Genomic DNA, 21,479 nt, shown 5'->3' with positions numbered 1-21,479 from the left:
TCCAACCTTATCTAATAAATACTTCCAAAGTAACCTAACTCATAAAACAACATTTACATAAAATATATTTCATAATGTAAATTTAATTACTTATTTGTGTAATGAACATAAATTAAATCTTTTTTTTGCATTTCTATGTCAGAAATTAATTATAATTTTATTACAGTTTCAAGGGTTTGGCGACAGGAAGATCCAATGCTCTGAAGACTTGTGTCAAAATTTTCAGCTGATATGCACTAAGCTTAACCTGATCTTTTTTATTGACGCAATTTGTAAAGCATCTTATATTTAACGTTTTAGGGTAATATAGATAATTATACAAAATTCAGACATAAAAGAAGCTAAAGACACCTTTTAGTTTCTCCTCTAATTTTATAAATTATTTCTAAAGAAGAAAGACATCATGTCTCCAATATTTCAAACATCACATTCAAAATGTAATAATTCTAATATTTGTAGGCGTGCCTAGTAGATAAAAGATGAAACAAGACTTACGGACATAATTCCCCTCCCACCTGACTTTTCACAAAGAATTACAATTAAGACCAAACCAAACAACTTGACTGTCAAATCACTTCAAAAATAAGATATTTACTTAACTAAAGTATCAATAAATTGGTAAAATCATTCAATACTTAAAATTTAATTCAAATAATTTTTAATGAATGTGAAATTTGATCTAATTTGACAGGGACAATCTGTGGATATAGTTTGTTACCCTCAATTAAGGCCATCTATTTAAATAGTAAATTATAAAATTGAAAAGATTTGTGATTAGTTTGAGCTAAATGAACTTTAGGCTGGAAGTGCCACTATATGTTCTTCCCAGTCTGTTATCAGAGGGCTGACTTTTTTTCTTCTTAAGAATCCATGTTTAAATTTGACTTTAATTAATACTGCACATTAAATTTATATCAACTTGTAAAATTTATTTAAAGATGCATTAGTTGCACATATTAACATTATTATTAATTATAGACGACATTTAAAAGCAATACTACTTTGTATGCACTAACTTAAGAGAAGTAGTTACTTAACAAAACATGCTAAAATACTATAAGTACTCACCAATATCTATTTGTGTGGTATATTTCTTAAAAACTCACAAACTACTTTAATTGAATTTTTTACCAAAATGCATGTCAGTTAAAACTTATATAGCTAAAATGTTCATCTAAATGACTAAGTTGTAAGGATGACTTAGATTAAGGAATTTCTCACACATATCTTAGTTGACAAAATGACTGATTAACTTAGTATATATTCTAAATGTACAAGACTTGAGATATTTTTGTTGCATAACTAAAATTACATGTTACCTGAGAAAACAGATTAGTATTTGCTCATCTACAGAACAAAATCAACTTTTTTCAATCTCCCCTCTTATTTTGTAAGCTTACTAAGGGAAATAACTCTCTGATTATCTTCCCTTATTCATAGATCATAAATGTTTATATTTGATGTGCTGTGGTAAAAATTTCATTATTTGTTTTAATTTAGGAATGCCTATAATTATTTTATCTTTTCAATCTTCAAAAAATAGAATCCTTAAATAGTTTTGTCAAGGAAGAAAGAATATACTTTTGATTTTCTTACTTATTCAAGGACCAAATGTTTTATGTTTATAACCATTTAATTAATGAGAAAACACTTTTAATTACTACTCAACAAAGCAACATAAATAATTGACAGGTTGATTTATAGGTTTGTGTAGAAGGTCAATGACGGTCTTTTATTTTTATTTTCATTTTCTACTTAGCACAAGTATTTTGCACAAGACCTGCATGTATGCACTCGTATCAATTTTATTTAACATTTTTATCAAAATAATATAAAAACCTACATCTGGAACGCTCAGTATGAAATAAAAAAAAACTCAAGTTGATTAAAATTTTCTCATATTATTTGATTTCATGTGTTTTTTATGATGATTTACAAAAATATGTAAAGTATCAGAAATAATCGTGACTGGGTGATGGATAAGCTCATTAGAAGTGTGACCAACCGAGAAGAAATGTAGCAAATGTTATATATGTAATAATATTGTCATCTGAACGTTAAATTCAAGTCAAATTGTACACACTAACATTTGATCGATTCAATCTGTTTTGGACAAGATGAAAACATTGATATTATTAATATTTTGCATGGGAATATTATTTTTTTATTTACATTTACAAATTAATAAATGTCAAGTTAATATAAAATATGATGAAATCGACATGTAAAGGTCTTCAAGATATCCTGGATCTACGATACTGACGTCAAGGATTTTCAAATACGTTTTTAAATTAAACAATCTTTTAGATGAAGTTATAGTCTTAAATAATTTGAATTCCCCTTGTTAAATACCAATAGTTTGGTGCATGACGGTCTTGTTTAGACTCTAAATGGTGATACCTGTATACAGAACCTCAACAAGCAGACAATGCTTAGATCTGCTTCACCTGAACATTTGTGGACTGTTGTCTCATTGGCAATCATACCTCAATTCCTTATTTTATAAAATTTTAAGCTCAAGAGGTCAAATGTGACGAAATAAACTTGGAAAACTTTGTCAGTACTTATGGCTCTTCCTGCATGCACTTTTCTTTCAGGAAGCTTAACATAGAGGAAATATAAGATGCACTGAAATTTAAATTTGTTGTGAAACACCTTATAAATTTCCTGTGAGACAAGGAATGCTCCGTTGACACTTTCACCTGTCAACACTGTCAAATAAATGACATATATGTCGCAGGTAATGAAGTACAAGATTAGGTTCCTATTTTATGGTCAGGAAATGTTCTGCACCAGCATTTACTGGTACCAGGAGAAGAAACAGATGAATCATAAACATGGTGGTGTCCCTTTGAAGGATGATGATATCAACCTTCTAATCTTGTATATAATTAATTAAACGTATGTAAAGCCAGTGGCTATTTACTATTTTATTTGCTTTCTACAGTTGTAATTTAGATGTAAGAACTAATATAGATACAACACTCTTGTCAACAATTTACATAAGAAAGTTTTTTTCAGTTTTATATTGTGTAATTTTAATATGTGATCTGCATGGGTGATTTTATTGTCTTTGAGGTTCGTGTATATATGTCAGTATGTAGTTTAATACATTTTCAATTCGTATTTGTCTGGTTGTAGTAAATCAGAGGCGGATTTAGGGGGGGGGGGGCCCCCCTTTTTGGGAAAAAATTTGGTTGCTTATATAGGGAATCACTGAAGCGTGACTGGAGCGGGCCCCCTCTTAGGTCAGTCAGTGGGCTCCGACATATGAAAATTTCTGGATCCGCCACTGTAAATATAGGGTAGAAATGCCTCTCCTTTTATTGTCTTTATAACTGAGGTTGACTTTATATATGTCTATGATTGAGGTTCATTTATATATATGTCTATATTTGAGGTTCATCTACATGTTACTTTTTTTTTATTTTATTACATATTTAATCAGTATACTAGTGTTAAAACATGCACTTGCTTCAAAGATGGAATTTGATTGCTGATTTATAACTTAATAAGACGTTCCAGAAAACTTCCTGTTTTTTGTGAGTGACAATGACTCTTTGGTCTTCAGAAAAGGAAAACTATTTTAATTAATGGGCTAAAAATAAAACCCCAAAATAAGAAATACATCTTTAAAATAGTTCACATGTAGGCTTTAAAATAGTTCACATGTAGGTAAATTTATGCAAATTGTAGAAATCCCTTTTGTTGAAATGTAAAAGTGTTTAGATATTTAGTTTAGTGTGAAGTACAAAATACCTATTAACCTGGAACTAATGTAAAAGGGAAACATACATCTTCTGAATCGTAGAGATGGAATGGACGATTACTCATAAAATTAAATATGAAATCTCTACGGTCAGGTATCCTTCTCTGTAGGTAAATATATTTGTTATGATTTATATTGAGATATTCACAGGGTGTTCATTTCATTGGTGTCATCTTGGGTCGTCTTAGATTACATAAAAAACTGTCCCCTAATCACCCGACTTTTACATATAACATCTGATTTTGTTACTTCTGTACATTTGTGAGAAAACATTCATGTAAAACATCGTATCAAGTCTATAAACTGCTAAAAATAAAACTTCCTGAAAGAAGGAGGAGAAAATAATACCTACACTTTCTTTAGAGTGAAATTAATATCTACCTAGTTGTGATAACAATATGCATTTTGTATGAATAGGGAAGTTCTCTATATTAAAATATCATTAAATTAACAGGTGCTTTTACAAAATCCCTGGTTTTAGGTTGTTATGTTTCTAAACTTTTATTTTCAGTGTAGTTTTTTATGGACTGTTGTTAGTATTTTGATGGTTTCCTTTTAGACATTTATTTGTGCGTTTTTCTTTGACTTGTGGTTTTTATATTGCCCCCTTTATCGTTCATTTCCCCTTTTTCTGTGAAGTTGTTGGGTTCCTGTCTTCTTAAGGATGTATACCTCTGAGAGGCAAATATTTCTAGAATTAAACTTTTTTTCTTAACCTGATTATTGGGTTTATAAGACTGTAACAAAATAATTGGTGAAGAAAAAATCATATGGTGGTGCACTTCTTTTTTTGCTACGGCCCTTTGAAATTGCCCAAATTTGATGATTTTCACATTTTTCATCGATTTTTACCTATTTTTGGGCTATTATAATGAAAAAAATCACAGTTCCACAATTAAACTTTTTCTCATACTTTCTATAAAGATGAAGTGGACCAATCTGAATAAATTTTACTTACAAAAACTATAGGTAGGTGTTAATATAAGAAAGTTTTATCATATTTTGACGCTTTTTTGTGTAAAATTTACCATTCTGTCAATTTTGTATTTTTGTGATTTTTCTCAGTTTTAAGAACAAAATGCATATTATTTCAACTTTTTTGTTATAAATGAATGACAAAAGACATATCTAAGAAATTTGAAAAGACCAAAATGATATGGGATGTACATAATTCTTGTAAAATAATTTTTTGGATCCCTCACCCATTTTCTCAAAATTTTGGCTAAAAATACTGACTTGATTGGTCGTAAAATTCAAAAACTGGATTCCGCAAAAACCATTCATTGTAAATACACAATTTTTTCACAGATTTATGTTTGCTTATAATATTTTTAAAATTCATTGATATTTTCCACTTCTATCCCATATTTTGGAAATAATTCAAGAACGAGATTTCAACGAGACTGAACGAGACTGAAAAGTCAGAAGAATACATCCTAAAAGTGATCATTGAAAATATAGAGAAAAATGTTAATGTCTAAAAATAGAAATGCATGGAATTTTGTATATATAAAATGCACAGAATTGTTCTCTCGTTAAAAAGTCAAATAATAACAAAAGCATCTACAGAATTTCTTTTTACATCTTTTTCTCCAGCAATGCTTCACAAGTAGAATGAAATTCAAAACAGTGTGGCTGTGGCCATTGATTGACACATTAAATTCATCCATTGACTGGGACAATTTACGTGAACGTTTGTCTGTAACGACTACTGTTCACAACGTACCTACGATAGACACTTAAACTGTGCGGTCACCAAAGGTTTCTTAACGCCTTAATTATAAAATAATTCGAAAAATTAATCAGGAATAACCTTTATGTTTTGATTTATATAATTGTTATTAATCAAAACATTGTGTTATTTCTGATTAATTTTTCGAATTACTTTATTAAGGTGTTGAGAACCTTTGGTGACCCCATAGTTTAAGTGTCTTTAAAAAGTACATAGTGAGCAGTGATCGTTACATACAAACATTTACCTAAATTGTCCCAGTCAATGGATGAATTTAATGTGTCAATCAATGGCCACAGCCACACTGTTTTGAATTTCATTCTATATTGGATGTACATAACTTAACTGCTATATATTAGTACAGTGTAAATGCAATGCTCTAGAATTTCTGATGATATATTTGTGAAACAGATTAATGTATCCTATTATAACAAGTGCCTGGTATTAGAGTGCACCTTAAACGGTGAAACATATTCTGGCCATTAATTAGAATTGTCTCATTCTGTCATCTGAATGAAATTGCTGTAAACGGAAACTTCAGAAATATTTGTTTTCAAAACCAAAACAAAAATGGGGTGTAAAGTTTCAATTTTTCTGAAGAAATCATAATATTTTATAAAAGAAATTAAACCTATTTGAACAATTTATGGGTATCAAGTCTAAGCATATTATATAGTGTGAAAGTTATGGAGTACATTGTGTTTTAATAATTTTTAAGCTTCGTTTTACAATCGGTACTAATTTAAATCTTCAAAAGCAATTGATCTAACAGTTATAAATAATGGGTTATGATGAGTGCAGTATGTAGTGACTGCAACAGTTACCTCAGATCAGAAATGTTATAGATTTTTCAAACATGAAATTGTTGCAATATTTGTAGCTTTTGTAAGAGAAATAGCAAAAGAATGCACTGATTTGACATTTGTACACTTGCAAAAAAAAAATTATATTATCATACTTCCAAGAATCATGCCATGTCTTAAAAAGGTTAAAAAAAATACTTTAAGGCTTAATCTTACTTTTCCCATCAATAGGTAGGAGAAAAAATTGCATCAAAAATGTGTGTTTGGAGGGTTTTAGTGAAGGTAAAATGTTCCAAGTGCACACCTTGGTTAAAGACAGCTGGGATCTAAAAATCTTTCTGAAATAAGCACCTTTTGATGAGCTGATTCCAATCAGGGTTATAGTATTTTAATCAGTGTTTGTTCCCAGATGACATCCTTTATCAGAACATGGACCTCCAATATATATCTTGCTCTTTTTTCGATCTGTTCTGAAAAAAATCAAAAACAAAAATCAGTATAGTGTGATTTTCTCATAAATATTTCATGTCTTTTCTATCTAAATTAGAATAGCATAATTCTCACCTGAGCCTGGAGTCAGTTTCACAACAAAACAACAAATTTAAACTTTGCCCAATTTCCTACTGTCTTGTCTTCAAGGGAAAAAAGACATTTAAAATTGACCAAACAGTGTCTCTGGTCGGTAGCCGTTATTATTTATCAAAAGGAAAAATGAATACTGGCCAATAAAAACACCTAATGATGAAGAACAAGTTAAAGTGATAAGTATGGCTCTAAGATTAGCTAAACAAAACATATAATCTGGATCAATATGTGACAATTTTCAGGTAATTGTTGATGTTCTTAATAATGCACATCATTTGTGCAAAAGAGAAACCTCAAGTAGAATATACTAGCTCTGAATAACCTTAGGAAGAAAGTATAGGTTATTTGTCACTGGGTTTCTGTATCATTTAATGTAAAGTGCTCATATTTTATTCATAAAATCAATTAATCAAGTTGGACATGAGATCTCAATATAGAATTATTTTTATCAGGGTAAAATTTAAGTATGTATCATTATGGAAAAGACCTAAACCACCCGATAATGTTAAAGTACACAAGCATGCAATATATTTTGCTATCAGAAAATGTTCATGTGAAAATACATCAGAAATGAGAATCTGTCAACCTTCATGTATCTTGAAGATATTTCTTGCATGTGTCATCTTGATTAACCCGATTCAGTGTTGATTTATTAAAAAACTTGTACTGTTTGACAGTGAATTCGGTACAAAATCAACAGATTTTATAAAGTCATATATAATTTAGTCTCCAATAGTCTTATGTCTTCTTTTGAATTACTGAATTTATGAAAAATTTACAAAATAAAATTTGATACAACTTTGTTATATGCAGGGGTTAACTTGTTTGACAGGAGTTATATTTCATTATATTTATTAACAATAAGTGCAGGCATCTTCGTCTTTTCTTTCCCTTTTTAAAGTTTTGTAATTCATAATAGACCATTTGACCTCAGATTAAATATATCCTATAAATTATAAAAGAAATTTAAAGACACATATTTATTTAGACATTTTTTTTAAATTACCTACGAAAAAGGTTAAAAGGCTTCATTCATATTTTATATTTCTTTGTCATGGGGATCACTCTTTTGTTTAGGGAGGGGAGATTGTATCATAGTGATGGGTAGTCACCTCAGGATAACAAGTAAACAATATGTACACATGCATAATTGTTTCTTTTGTTGGTAGGATGTTACCAGTAACATTATAATACAAGGGTTGGCCATCTTTATTTCAGTAAAATGGAAATTATAAGAAAATTGGCAACTTTTATGGAAATATTATATGATATTAACATTTTTAATACAATAAGTTTCTAGACATAAATCATAAATTGTCATATCATGATCAGTATGGTATGCGAGCAGTGAGGCTTATATTAGTTAAAAAAATGAACCTGATGTTGCAATATCAAATTAATATTTGACATGGAATGAGAAATTTGAAACCAAAAATTGGTCAGTTTTGATTTGATGTCTCATATTTGACGTCAAAACCTGCAGTGATAGTGCATTTTTGTTTTCCTTCAATTTTCACTGAATCATTCTACAGGCTTCAACAATAAGCAAAGCCTAAAGTGTAAAGATAAGTTTAAATAAAGGGTAAATATGTTGGTTTTATGTCAATAACAGCAACCCAATAAGAGAGACCAAAAGACATCAACAGGTATCTTGTAAGTTTTATTTGGAAAAAAGGATTTAAAAAAATAGAGAAAAATCCAAAAATGCAGTGATTTAGTGAAATAATCAAATTCCTTTCAAAAAATCTCATAGCAGAAGAGATATTTTTTATTTTTTTCAATTTTATATCTAAAATAACTCATGGAGTAGACAGATCTAATTTAATTTTTTTATTTAAAAAAGTTGGATTAAGTGCACAAAGAATGTATAACTGCCATTGGGTGATTTAGATTCATTTACCAGCTAAACACCTGCAAATTATCAATAAGAAAAATCAATTTCAAAATACAAATATGTAGCTCTTTCCTGTCAATCAAAAATGTTGAGAGTTACACCCTCCACAATCATACACCATCTTGTGGTAAAGAACAAAAGCTTTCATCATAATAAAATAAACATTTAAACGTTAAAAGTTGATAAAGTCCATTAATCAATACAATTTTCCACAAGTACTGATTTGCAATTAAAAATAATAAATCTTGCTGAAGTGAGAATACCGAAAAATGTACCGGTACAATAAATAAATCTCTTCAAATTCTTTTCAGTCCTTGATTTATCCGGTATTAAAATGTCTTAACAAAAAAGTGAAATATGAAAATGTTAAAATTATAGTTTTTATTAATATTTTGTATGTGTGATATTAAGTGCACGGCAGTTAACTTTGTACCCTTTATTCAGTTAGGTGTGTTGCTTAGGTGGTAGGTGAATCTATTGTTCAGGTACTATAGGATAAAAGATACTTTCCGCTAAATAGATTTATAATATGCATTTTTATGTCTGTTCTCATTTTATGTGTCATAAATAAGACCTCTGGTAAAGAAACAAAAAATGCCATCGCTATCGAATTTCATTTCTTCCTACCAAGCACAGACAATACATATGAAATATTACAGTTCATATGATACAGCTTATGTAATTGCAAATTATAAACCTATCAAAATTCATATTAATTATTGCTTTAATTTAATTGAATAATAAATTTTATGGATATAATATCATTGCAGACAACATCAATATTTACGTATTTTGTCAGAGGATTGCTAGTTTGATTTGAACCTAAATCAACTGAATTCAGGTTAATAAATATTCAGGTTGTTGTTTATCATTTATTTACAGAAACTGAAACTGATAAAATAGGAGGCCAATTAATGGTAGTCGCCAGTTTGTCAGATTTTATTATTGTTAGCAGACAGGAAAAAGTTCTCAAAATCATGTTTTTCCATTCTGATCATAGAACTATTAAGAAAATATAAAGAGAAAAAGAAAAGAAAACCAAATAAAAAGTTAGAACAAATTTGTTTCCATATTATAATTAAGACACTCACTTGTTCTAACATGACCACCTACAGGATAACATTAAATCATGATAAGGTTAGAGACCACATATTCAGAGGCAGATTTAGGGGGTGGCCCAGGAGGCCCAGGCCACTCTCTTTTTTGGGAAAATTTTGGTTGTTTATAAAGGGAATCACTGAAGCATGACAGGAGCGGGCCCCTCTTATCCAGTCAGTGGGCCCCCACTTATGATAATTTCTGGATCCACCACTGATATTGCAATAATTCTTTTAACTCTGTTTAGAAGCCCTTATAGTGTTAAAGATCTTACATATAATACATATTTTACACTAGTTGTAATGCATTTCAAGCTTCAGGCAGAATCAATTGGTTCAATCATTGTATGACCTTCCCAAATCTTATTGTTTCTTTCCAAAAAACTTATGACCAGAAAATAATCAGGTTGCTTTGCTTAAATTTAATTTTATATGGAAAGCATGGCATATAAATACACTGTGTTAAATTTGATAAATAGAAAAAACATTTATATGAAAATTTCATAACTTTTGCATTAGTCATCCCTAGTCCTCAGACAGCACTGTCATGATTTTTTTTAGATGTACTTTATAATTGTTATGCAAATATTTAATAGTTGACATGAAAAATTGTGTTTATTTTGATTTTTTGGTGTAATTATGTTCAATTTATTATCTTAAAACAGAGACAGTTGTGGTGTGCTTTTTACTATCATTTGATGTATTGCTGAAGTTTTAAGAGGTGACATACATTCATTTCTTAGAAAAGGTATTTCTGTAGACAGTGATAGGATTTGTGATATATTTTTGTACAGATGTCATGTTTTCAGTTTGCAATAAACACTCTCTCTCGGCGGCACCAACCTTTAATTGCCTAAATTACAACTAGTTTGATCATTATATCTAAAAAGTTTACTACATTGAGCAGTTGACCATTAAAACTTGAAAGTTTGCTGCATTGACCATAACATCTAGAAAGTTTAATGCATTGACCATTACATCTAGAAAGTTTACTGCATTGACCATTATGTCTAGAAAGTTTACTGCATTGACCATTATGTCTAGAAAGTTTACTGCATTGACCAGTAGATCTAGAAAGTTTACTGCATTGACCAGTAGATCTAGAAAGTTTACTGCATTGACCATTACATTTAGAAAGTTTACTGCATTGACCATTACATTTAGAAAGTTTACTGCATTGACCAGTAGATCTAGAAAGTTTACTGTATTGACCAGTAGATCTAGAAAGTTTACTGCATTGACCATTACATTTAGAAAGTTTACTGTATTGACCAGTAGATCTAGAAAGTTTACTGCATTGACCATTACATTTAGAAAGTTTACTGCATTGACCATTACATTTAGAAAGTTTACTGCATTGACCATTACATTTAGAAAGTTTACTGCATTGACCATTACATTTAGAAAGTTTACTGCATTGACCATTACATTTAGAAAGTTTACTGCATTGACCATTACATTTAGAAAGTTTACTGCATTGACCATTATGTTTAGAAAGTTTACTGCATTAACCATTACTTCTAGAAAGTTTACTGCATTGACCATTACATTTAGAAAGTTTACTGCATTGACCATTACATTTAGAAAGTTTACTGCATTGACCATTACATTTAGAAAGTTTACTGCATTGACCATTATGTTTAGAAAGTTTACTGCATTGACCATTACATTTAGAAAGTTTACTGCATTGACCATTACATCAATAACAACAAATACTGTATTTGGCAATGAAGAGACCAAGAAGGAGAGCAAGAAAGAATAGAGACAGATAGTAAACATTTATATCAGACCTCTTTGTGTGAGTTATGACTTTAATCACAATTTAATGTGAAAATCAAATAGAACAAACCTCTAAAGTGAGAATATGTAGAAAACATGTGGATTTATTAATCATATCTTAACTATAAGGCTTGAAATAGCTTGGATTTTAATTGATTGTGTATCTGAATAAAAGTTATCCAATTGCATATTCACTGCTTGTTAACTTTTGTCCAGCAAAAATAACCTTTCAATTAAAATTACAGCAGTTGAGAAGGGGGTGTTTTCTTCCTGTGTGGGGATTAGACATATTCACTCAATTTCTGTTTATTTCTGACGTGATATCAGACTTTCTAATCCATTTTCTTGAGACAATCTTGGCCTCAGATAAATAAGCTACAATACGTTTTCAACAGAAATCACAACCATGTGAAAGCTTTCAGAAATTTTTGAAAAGATTATATAATGAATTTAACATAAAGACATTTGTTTTGTGGTTTTTAAATTTTTTTTGCACATTGAAATTTTCCTAAATGCAAACTTATGAACCATTTAAGTATTTGTTTAATGTAATAAAACTTTTTAAGTATCTTATTAATTTGATGCTGTTATGAAAATTGAGTACTCAACAGTTTTTGACTGCAAATTAAAATTTTATTGAAGGAAGGTACTAAGTTAAATTTAATTGCAGCAGATTTTCACCACTTGACGACTAGAAATGTTGTATAGGTTAACACGACAAGCTAGTTGATTTTTATAAGATGTCAGCTGCTATTGTGAATATCGGTTTTGCTAATTATTGAATGTTTATGACAGGCTGAAGGGGGAGGTAATATCAAATTATTTTAAATCTACTTGAATGAAAAATGTCATACGGTAACCTTCAGATTTTAATTACCGGTACTTCTTCTGTAAATGAATACAAATTGCACTGGAAGAGATTTTTGCCGTTTTTATACATTTTGCATGTGCTGTAGTTAATACGAGATATAGAACTGAGGAAAAACTTGTCCTTTATCTGAATGATATTTTCCCTAATGTATAAAGGATTACAAGTTTCCCTTTACACAAATGACAAAGTTTAATTTTTTGATGTAGCAGAATTAAAGAAATGTTATTTTTTACTTTTAATTCTAGTAATTGCAAATGACAGCATTTATAGTAACTTAGTCATTGGGAAATTATTTTTAGCTTTTAATGATATCAGCCTTTATGAAATAAGAGATGTTTTTACAATTGACCATTAAGTAATGGTGCTTTATCTACCTACAGTGTAAAGATTGCATAGACAAGACTTGACAGCATTGCTAAAGACAATCTAGTTCTATAGAAATTTCATGTCAATCTCATGTTAAAAAAGTGAAATAAGTCAATTATTCCATCACATTTTATAAACAAGCGTGACAGTTCTCAAATGATAGAAACATTTGGTAAGCTATCTCTACCTATATTTCATTAAAATTTAATCACAGATTAGATTTGTGTAACATTCCCACAGCATCAGCATGACAACACTTTAATGTCCTGCTTACAGACATATCAATGAACTGAAAACTGCAGACATGGGTTCATTTGATGCATTTACATGTGAACATGCCATTCTCGATGAAAGCATGTCCGTCAAAATCCACATGCTAAAGTTTAGATTTTATCAGGTACATATTTAAAGCTGATGAAAACTACAAAATGATACAAGATTTTTAATATGATATTCAGAATTTAATGCTTTTATGATGGGAAAATGGAATAATATCTTTAGTTTTGATAATTTCTGCTAAGTTTTCCCTCGCTTATCTCAATTTTCATTATTCAATTTCATTTATCTTTTTAACAACTTTAAACTATGTCACAAATACAACACCCAAGATTCGTGATGCAAGAGAGACAACTCCACTTTTAATCCAGTTACACATTTTAAGAAAGAATCTCTGCATTGCTAACTTGATTCTTTGGTCTTTAACAAGTTAGATTCAAAATACCTTACATTTTAAATTAAATCTAAAACCACTTGAAATATCTATTTCTAAATATTATTTAAACTTTAAGATCCTTCAAGATCTGAAAATTTCAATTTTCTCCTTTCTATCATGATTTATCTTACTGTAATCAATGAAAGTTCTGGCTGTTACTGGGTACAATTTGAAGTTAACAATCCATTATATGTAAACAAAACGTCATGTGTTCTATATAACAAAAAGTTATGCAATAGTTATGTTTGCCTTAGTTTTATACTGTCATGATCTATAAACATTTTACTTTTTGAAGGTTTTTTGCCACAGATAAGTCATATGTAAAGTCTATCAATTCAATGATTCAAGTTGCATCATTGAAATAGCTTTAATAACACTCAGCTGCCCTATGACGTTCGTGTTTTTATCAACCACCACTCTTAGCATCTCAACAGTTGGTGTTGCAGTACTTTGCCTTAAGAATGTCTATTAAAAGTCCTTAAAATATCTGCATGGGACACTATCTTGTAGCATGTATACATGTATTTAAATTTCTTGAGATTATTTGGAAAATTTTTAACAGTTATCTATAAAAAAATTATCTGTTTAAATTTCTGACCTTTGAAAAGAATCTACAAAATAAACATGAATATGATGAAAACCTATCCATTTTTATCAAATAATTCTTCAGTAAATTCACAACTCCACAGGAATTAAATAATCAAACTGGACCACAAATGGTGTTAATACCCATTCAGGAAATGACATAAGTGGTCTAGTAACACTTCACTTCTGTAGGGTCTCTGATAATTATATTGACCATTTATCTCATTTCAAAGTGTCGTTATCATTCTGTCAAAGTGTGACGTCATTGTGATCGCAGGTATAACTCCAAATCTTTTGGTTAACCATACAACCGTTAATTCTAGGGCATATTTTAGTTGATCTCTTATGTATATATTCTTTGCATTTGCTGTACTTGTAATGTTACTTTAAAATTTACACCAATATGATGTTAAATGAAATTGGATACCCTGGATTTATCAGGCCTTTCAATTACATATGTTCAAATCACTGAATGACCCTCCCCCTCTCCTAATTCATTTAAAAACTATCACTCTGCAGTGACAATAGTAACAATATCTAGGTCTGTCTAAAATGCATATTTCCTACAGCAATGTTATCAATTGGGCATCGTCACAAAATATTTCTTCGCATCTAAAAAGTTTTTAGAATATATATGTATCATTGATTTGTGATGTCAAGAACAATTGACCTGATAATATCATGTATGACCTGTTGTTTATCAATGTTGCAGTACTTGACCAAACAACATAGAGTTTGACATGTCAGTATCACCATAAAGTTTAAAAGAAGTAAGTTTTGGATTACTAAACATGTCAATCCATAAGAATAAGAAATTGAAGGTATGTAAGGTAAAATATCAGCTACTGAACACTGCACAAGTCTCTTCATGTTAAGATTGCTATAAATATGTAATCAAATTCCTATAGTGGCTGGATGGTTAGCTACGTTTCATTGGTCATTTGTATCTGAGTTTGTTAGTACACCTGTTATAGTATAGTGAGATGAACATTCTAACCTTTAATAGTTGTAATTTCTGTGTCATTTAGTCTCTTGTGAAGAGTTGTCTCATTGGCAATCATACCACATCTTCTTTATCATTTATATATTTTCATATATTCTATTTACAAAATGATTATGAGTGTGTTAACTAAGTACCATATTTGTCAAGAAAACCAAACACAAGTGACAGAAAAGGGGGGGGGGGTATGATGTATGAATAAATCTGTTCTATTTGTATTTACATATGTACAAAGAGAGATAACTCAATTCATTATTAAAGCATGTAGTTTCAAAGATCTTTCAATGATTTCAAAAAGACTATAAAAGATACATTTCAGAACTGCCTAGTATAATAAAATAACACAGAAGATGAAACAAAGTGCAATAATTCCTTTTTTCAAAGATTTATTTTAACTGTCAAAATTCATCAACGTGATTAGGAAGATCATTTTCCTAAGTTCCAATATTGAGTTGTTTCCCTTTTGCCAGCTTAATGTCAAGTTAAAATGATTTTAAATCTGTAATTGTATGGACATATCTATATAGATTTCTGTTTGCCATAACCCTGTCTTAATCAGTTATCCTGCTATTTATTGTAATATATGCTAAGTAAACATTAAGCAAAACTATCCTTTGAGAATGCAGCTATCAATCAACTGTTTAACCACCAGAAAATCTTCATAATTATGCAAATGTGTATCCAAAATAAATGAGAACTCTGAATTCATATAAAAGTTGATTTACAAAACACTACAGGCTTTTTCTTATTTATATAATAGTGTACTGTATTGTATCATTGCATGTTTAGGTGCTCAGAAAAACTTGTAATTAGCAAATGATTTTTCTATTGCCTTACAAATTATGAAAATGCTCAGTATTTGAACAAAACATGTAAGGCAAATGTTGAAATACATAACAAAAGCAGAATCTCATATTCATTTCATGAAAATTTTTATAATAAACATAGTGAAAGGGGAGTAACTCAATTCAGATAAATAAAATGTTGGTTTTTTTGTTTGTTTGTGGTTAAATGAAATCCAAGATGGATTATCTCCCTTATGCTACATATCTGCAGTGAAGTCACACACTAAGAAAATTTCTCACATTCCATTAATTTTGTTATGTATTAACATATTACTAATCAAACTATCTTAAATTAAGGAAGATGGATTTGAAAAATGAATTATACCACCAAATTTTATTTTTATAATAAGTTTGACTAGCTCACCCTCTCATCTCTTTAGATTTTGTTAAGAAATTATTTAAACCATTTTCACATTAGATTTTCTTTTTTTTTATTTGATGTGCAAGCAGGTTTGCCTTAGCTTATGGGAAACAAAGCATAGTAAATTGAAAACTAACCAGAAAAAAAACCCACATGATCTATGATTAAGAACATACATCCTTCACCATCCCAGAACACTTTACTGAATAACTAGGTTCTTTACTGTATTGGTTCATACATGTTCGGGAGCAAAGAAAAACTTGAACTTTACAAATGATGTTTCTATTGCCTTACAAATGCTCAGTATTTGAACTAAGAATGTGAAAAATATTATGATAATTTTTTAGGTGGTTAACTGAAATCAAAGTTGAATTATCTCCCTTATGCCATATATCAACAGTGAAGTCACACACTAAGACCATTTCTAAATTTCATTTTATTTGCTCATTTATAATTCCAACTTAATTTATAAAAGAAGTTTAAAAAAAAATTATTTATGTAATTCTGCCTTCAATGCCAATGTTACAATTATAATCAATAACACAATTTCATAAATTCTAAATAAACATTGTAAAAGTGGAGTAACTCAATTCATAAATTAATAAAATGATTTACAGATGGGAGATAACTCTTATCATCTTGCAGCAATAGACCTGTCTATTTAGCATTTTTTCATAATATCTTAAACCTTCACTTTAATAGTAATAGGATTGTGCCTTTATTTCTCACAAGTCATGCTTATTTTCGTCATTATTTATAGTTTGCCTTTCTTTGAGCCTTCCTCTAAACTTATGATGAACACTACCAAAATGAGTTTAGGTAGATTGACTATAAATCAAAAATGATGGAATTTTCTCATACTTAGCAAAAGAGTAGTTTATATTATTATATTTAACATTATTGGTTATGAAGGTATTTTTCAAGCTTCAGGCACCACAAGACTGCCAGATTTTGTGTAGATTGTTTATGGAAATCACTTTACAGTATATAAAAAGAAACTTGAACAATACAATTTTAGAATGAAAGAAATATTTAAAACTAAAATTAAAATTCAGGTCAATGTGATTGTTTTCTTGCTCCATAACAAAAAAGGGTAAAATTACAGAGTATTTCAATCAAATTGAGTTATCTCCCCTTATATGCTAAGTTAAATAGTGGAAATGCTGGAATAGAATTTTCTACATTTAGAAGAAAGAAAAAATGGAATTGGATTTCCTACTTCTAAATTCCTATACTTAATATAATATCTAGACTGATTGTTCTGGAAGATCTGTCAATCTACGTGGACACTTATTCTGACTCCAAACTAACCAGTATTTATTATACTTATAAATGTGGTATGCTTATTGAAGAAGCAGCACATAGTACATAAATAGAATTATTTTTTTTTCAATTCTAAAGGTCATACACAAGCACCTAATTTTATATCCCCAAAACATTCACAATTTTCATTTTGTTTTCACTGTTGCTCAGTAACACATTTCCAATCTAAAGGCCAACCTCATTTTCTCAAATAACTAAAATTTTAATTGCATACCTATCCTCCTTTACAACACTTATATAAGGTTTAAACTTTTTCCTTGTCAATATATCTTCAAAATTCCATTTTATGACAATTTTATGATATTAATGGTTTTTAAAAACATTAAACATGGGAGTAAAACATGCTAATATTGGAATGTGATCTAAATACCTACATTTATTATATATCTGTAAATTGTCTGCTACATGCCTGACCTACAAAAAACATGATGGATTAGAACAACATGTCATTACAAACAAACAAGGAAACATCATTGGTATAATGTTGAAAGACACAAAAAATAAGTCGCAATTCAGTTTGAGATGCTATATATGATTTGTTTTATTTATTTATATATCGTAAACACACAAACTACAGTAAAACCATTATCATAGAGTACATCAAATATAGTGTACAAAAACTTTGACAAGGTTCTGTACATGATAAAGGAATATTGCTTGCATAAATAACTCTTGAGAATCTATTTTCAATATATTCATTAAGTTACAATTCACAGTTTGATCTTATATCTATAATAGTCAAGGATTTCTATAAAACATATTGGTCAAGAATTTATTTAATATAAATATAGACTTTTGATGTTTGATTCTACTTAAAAATAAAATTTCAATAAAAAGGGTATTTCCATGAGGTTATATATGGTATTTGCATCAACAGACCATACAAGTTTAAGATCTTTCTACTGACTAGGTTTTAAATATAGTATTGCAGTTTAATTTTACATTTTGTAGTTAAGTTCTTAAATGCCATTCAATGCAGAGGAAAGATTACACACCCAATAAATTAACATGACCAAACTACACCTGCCAATCAAAAGTCTAAATTTGTTCAGTTAACCAAACCAAATGGGTCAGTCCAAAGTCTTAATTTTATCTGTAATTGTTGCCATCTCAATATGTTTTTTTGGTCAACTGACAATTTTGTCAAGTTGTCAAATGCTAGGTTGTCCAGTAACATTTTCTCACACTTTAATAGATTTTCCAAGCTATTTAGACCTTGGAGTTTGTTCATCTTTTAAGAATATATGGTCATGTCATATTTTAATACAATGTAAGTGGGTTGGCAAATTGCTGCATCATTGCTGTAGATTTCCCTCATTCAGCCTTTTTTTCAGATGAATGCAATAAATTGTATGGTCTAAAACCTGCTAATTCTCTTCTAACAATTTTATATCACACAGAATAGCATGCTTTCATGTATTATTGAAAATCCATACAACTGATCAATTTATTTGTGTACTAAAAGTGAAGCTTGCAAAATAAATGAAGGCATTGTGTTTTATAGTACGTTATTACATCATACAATTTTGTGCATCAAAGATTTTCCATTTGGAGATTTACAAGTGGTTAGCTGTTTTATCAGAAATTAGTATTAATATTTCATGACCATAAATAGTGGATTGCATGACAGAAGCTGAACAGAAACTATATTAACCTACAATCTGTTGGTATTTTCTCTTCAACAATTCTGGGCTTCTTCTCTCCCGTCAACAGCAATGTGCTTCATTTCTCTTCAACATCTCTGTACTTCTTCTCTCCCCGTCAATAGCAATGTGCTTCATTTCTCTTCAAACACTGTGCTTCCTCTCTCTGGTCAATAAAATGTGTGTCCTTTTTAAGTCAATATCTGTGATTATTCTGTATATTCTGAAAGTATAAGAAGCAAAAACTATAAGAACAATTAGAAATTGTATTCAAATCGTAACAACATAAGGTTGGTATATAATAATAACAGACTTCCCTGTGTCTCCTAACACTCCCTCTGTGTTGGGTTGGGGTTTGTCCTGGTGGTGGGTTGTATATAAGTTAATGACACATCTCCATTAATCTTGACAGGGAGTGTACACTGATTCCACTGTACCCTCGCAGCAATCGAGGGGTGCTCCGTTCATGGAGGGATCTTCGTACATACATACATACATACGATACCTTAAGAGATAGAAAACTTATACTGTACTTTACCCCCCAATCTCTTTGTTTCTTCTCTAAGTGCAAATAAAAAATGACTGTTACATTAAAGTAAATGTATCTTGCTGTAAGCATACAAAGGCAAAGGAAATTTATCAATATAAAAAAGGTTATAATACTCTTGAACATGATATATATAATCAACAAAAAACTATTGGATAAAGAAGTAGAAAAATAAATAGAAGCCTGCTCTTACTATTCTGTGATGGTGAAGCAATGGATAAAATAAAAATCATTTTTCATAATACCATTTTCAATATTTATATTCAATCTGTCACATCTTTGCATTAACAGTTAATTGCAATACTTCATAAATTTATTGTTTTTGGATAAAATATCTCAAGCAATTTCATTTACTTGTCAGTTAAATCAGTAGTGCATATTTTTTGAATGTATTAATTGTTTATTTAATATTTTATGTAATAATCATTACAACTGTACTAAAACATATCTTAACAATGGCAGTAAACTTTTTTATGCCTCCCACACCGACAAATATGGAGCATTGATTTTCTTGATGGAAACATTCAAGTAGAGCTTGTTATATGGGAAATTTAACACAAATCATTATCTTGTTGTAGGAGACTTTTAATGATTGTCATTTTAAGCAATGTGGGCAAAAAACAATTTGCTTTAATAAATAAGTTTGTATCATATGAGCCATTGTTAAAAACATGTTACATTATGTGGGGGGGGGGGGGGGGGGGGGAAATTAACAGCTTTGAATGGCACTTACAGGATAATAACTGTGTATGTAATAATTTGCTTTATTCTTAGACTTTTTAAATTGGTCTATAAGACACTTTAAATCTTTAAGTTTTGATAACAATTAAGATCATCTTTACAAAATTTCATTGAAATATAGATAACAATTTTTCTTTCTTTATTGCCCTCTATTAGAAAATAGCATTTAATGAATGTCCTGCATCAGTCATTCATAGAATTGACCTTCATTAGGAACATTCAAAGCAATAACCAGGCCAGAGGTGTACAAATACAGAGAAACAGAAAGGACCTAATACGAATTGTAACATTCATGTGAGGTCAACATTGCCTTCTGGAGTCAAAACCATAGTTCAATAATATCTTGATTTATCAACTGGAAATATGACATGAATTAGCAAATAATAACTAATTATCAATAAATGCTTAATATAACATTGAGTGCACATAGGGTAAAGGTTAATGCATTTGACCTTCACTTGAACTTTTATTTTTCCTGTACTCAAAGGTTATACTTTAGATAAAGGTTAGACTATAATCCCCTATCTAGATATTTTTTTTCCATAACATAGATTCAAAATAAAGGAAGACCTATAATTTTTACAACCTAAAGAATAAATTCATAACTATTCAAAGCAACCTATGCAAAAAATCGTTCCTTAAAGGTGTCAGACCACCAATTAAAAATCCCTATCTGTTCAACCAAATTTTGCAATTTTCACAGCTTTCTAAATATTTTACCTTAAGTTTAACTTCAAGGAAACCAGGTATATCCTGAATTGTACATGTGTCACCTTTCTACATGCCAATTTTCAACCAATGTTTAAAGTCTTGCAACAAATTTCTG

At 29.6% G+C, this 21,479-nt stretch overlaps 1 long non-coding RNA gene across 2 annotated transcripts in view; it reads right to left on the bottom strand.

Annotated features, from left to right (window-relative positions):
• The window catches only part of LOC139487866 (uncharacterized), a 61,704-nt gene that overhangs the window by 10,454 nt on the left and 29,771 nt on the right, over window positions 1–21,479 (bottom strand). Inside the window, exons 6-8 of one of the 2 annotated variants that reach the window (XR_011655891.1) lie at window positions 19,381–19,588; window positions 18,097–18,136; window positions 6,656–6,774 (exon numbers count right to left, since the gene is read on the bottom strand). This is a non-coding gene — a long non-coding RNA (uncharacterized lncRNA). Of the gene's footprint in view, window positions 1–6,655; window positions 6,775–16,457; window positions 18,137–19,380; window positions 19,589–21,479 lie in introns of those variants that run through there. The other variant, XR_011655892.1, reaches the window with a different exon arrangement.

Source organism: Mytilus edulis, chromosome 9 (genome assembly GCF_963676685.1).
Source record: "Mytilus edulis chromosome 9, xbMytEdul2.2, whole genome shotgun sequence".
Classification (NCBI taxonomy): domain Eukaryota; kingdom Metazoa; phylum Mollusca; class Bivalvia; order Mytilida; family Mytilidae; genus Mytilus; species Mytilus edulis.
The sequence above is the reverse complement of the archived record's forward strand: the minus strand, read 5'-3'. Positions and strand labels throughout refer to the sequence as shown.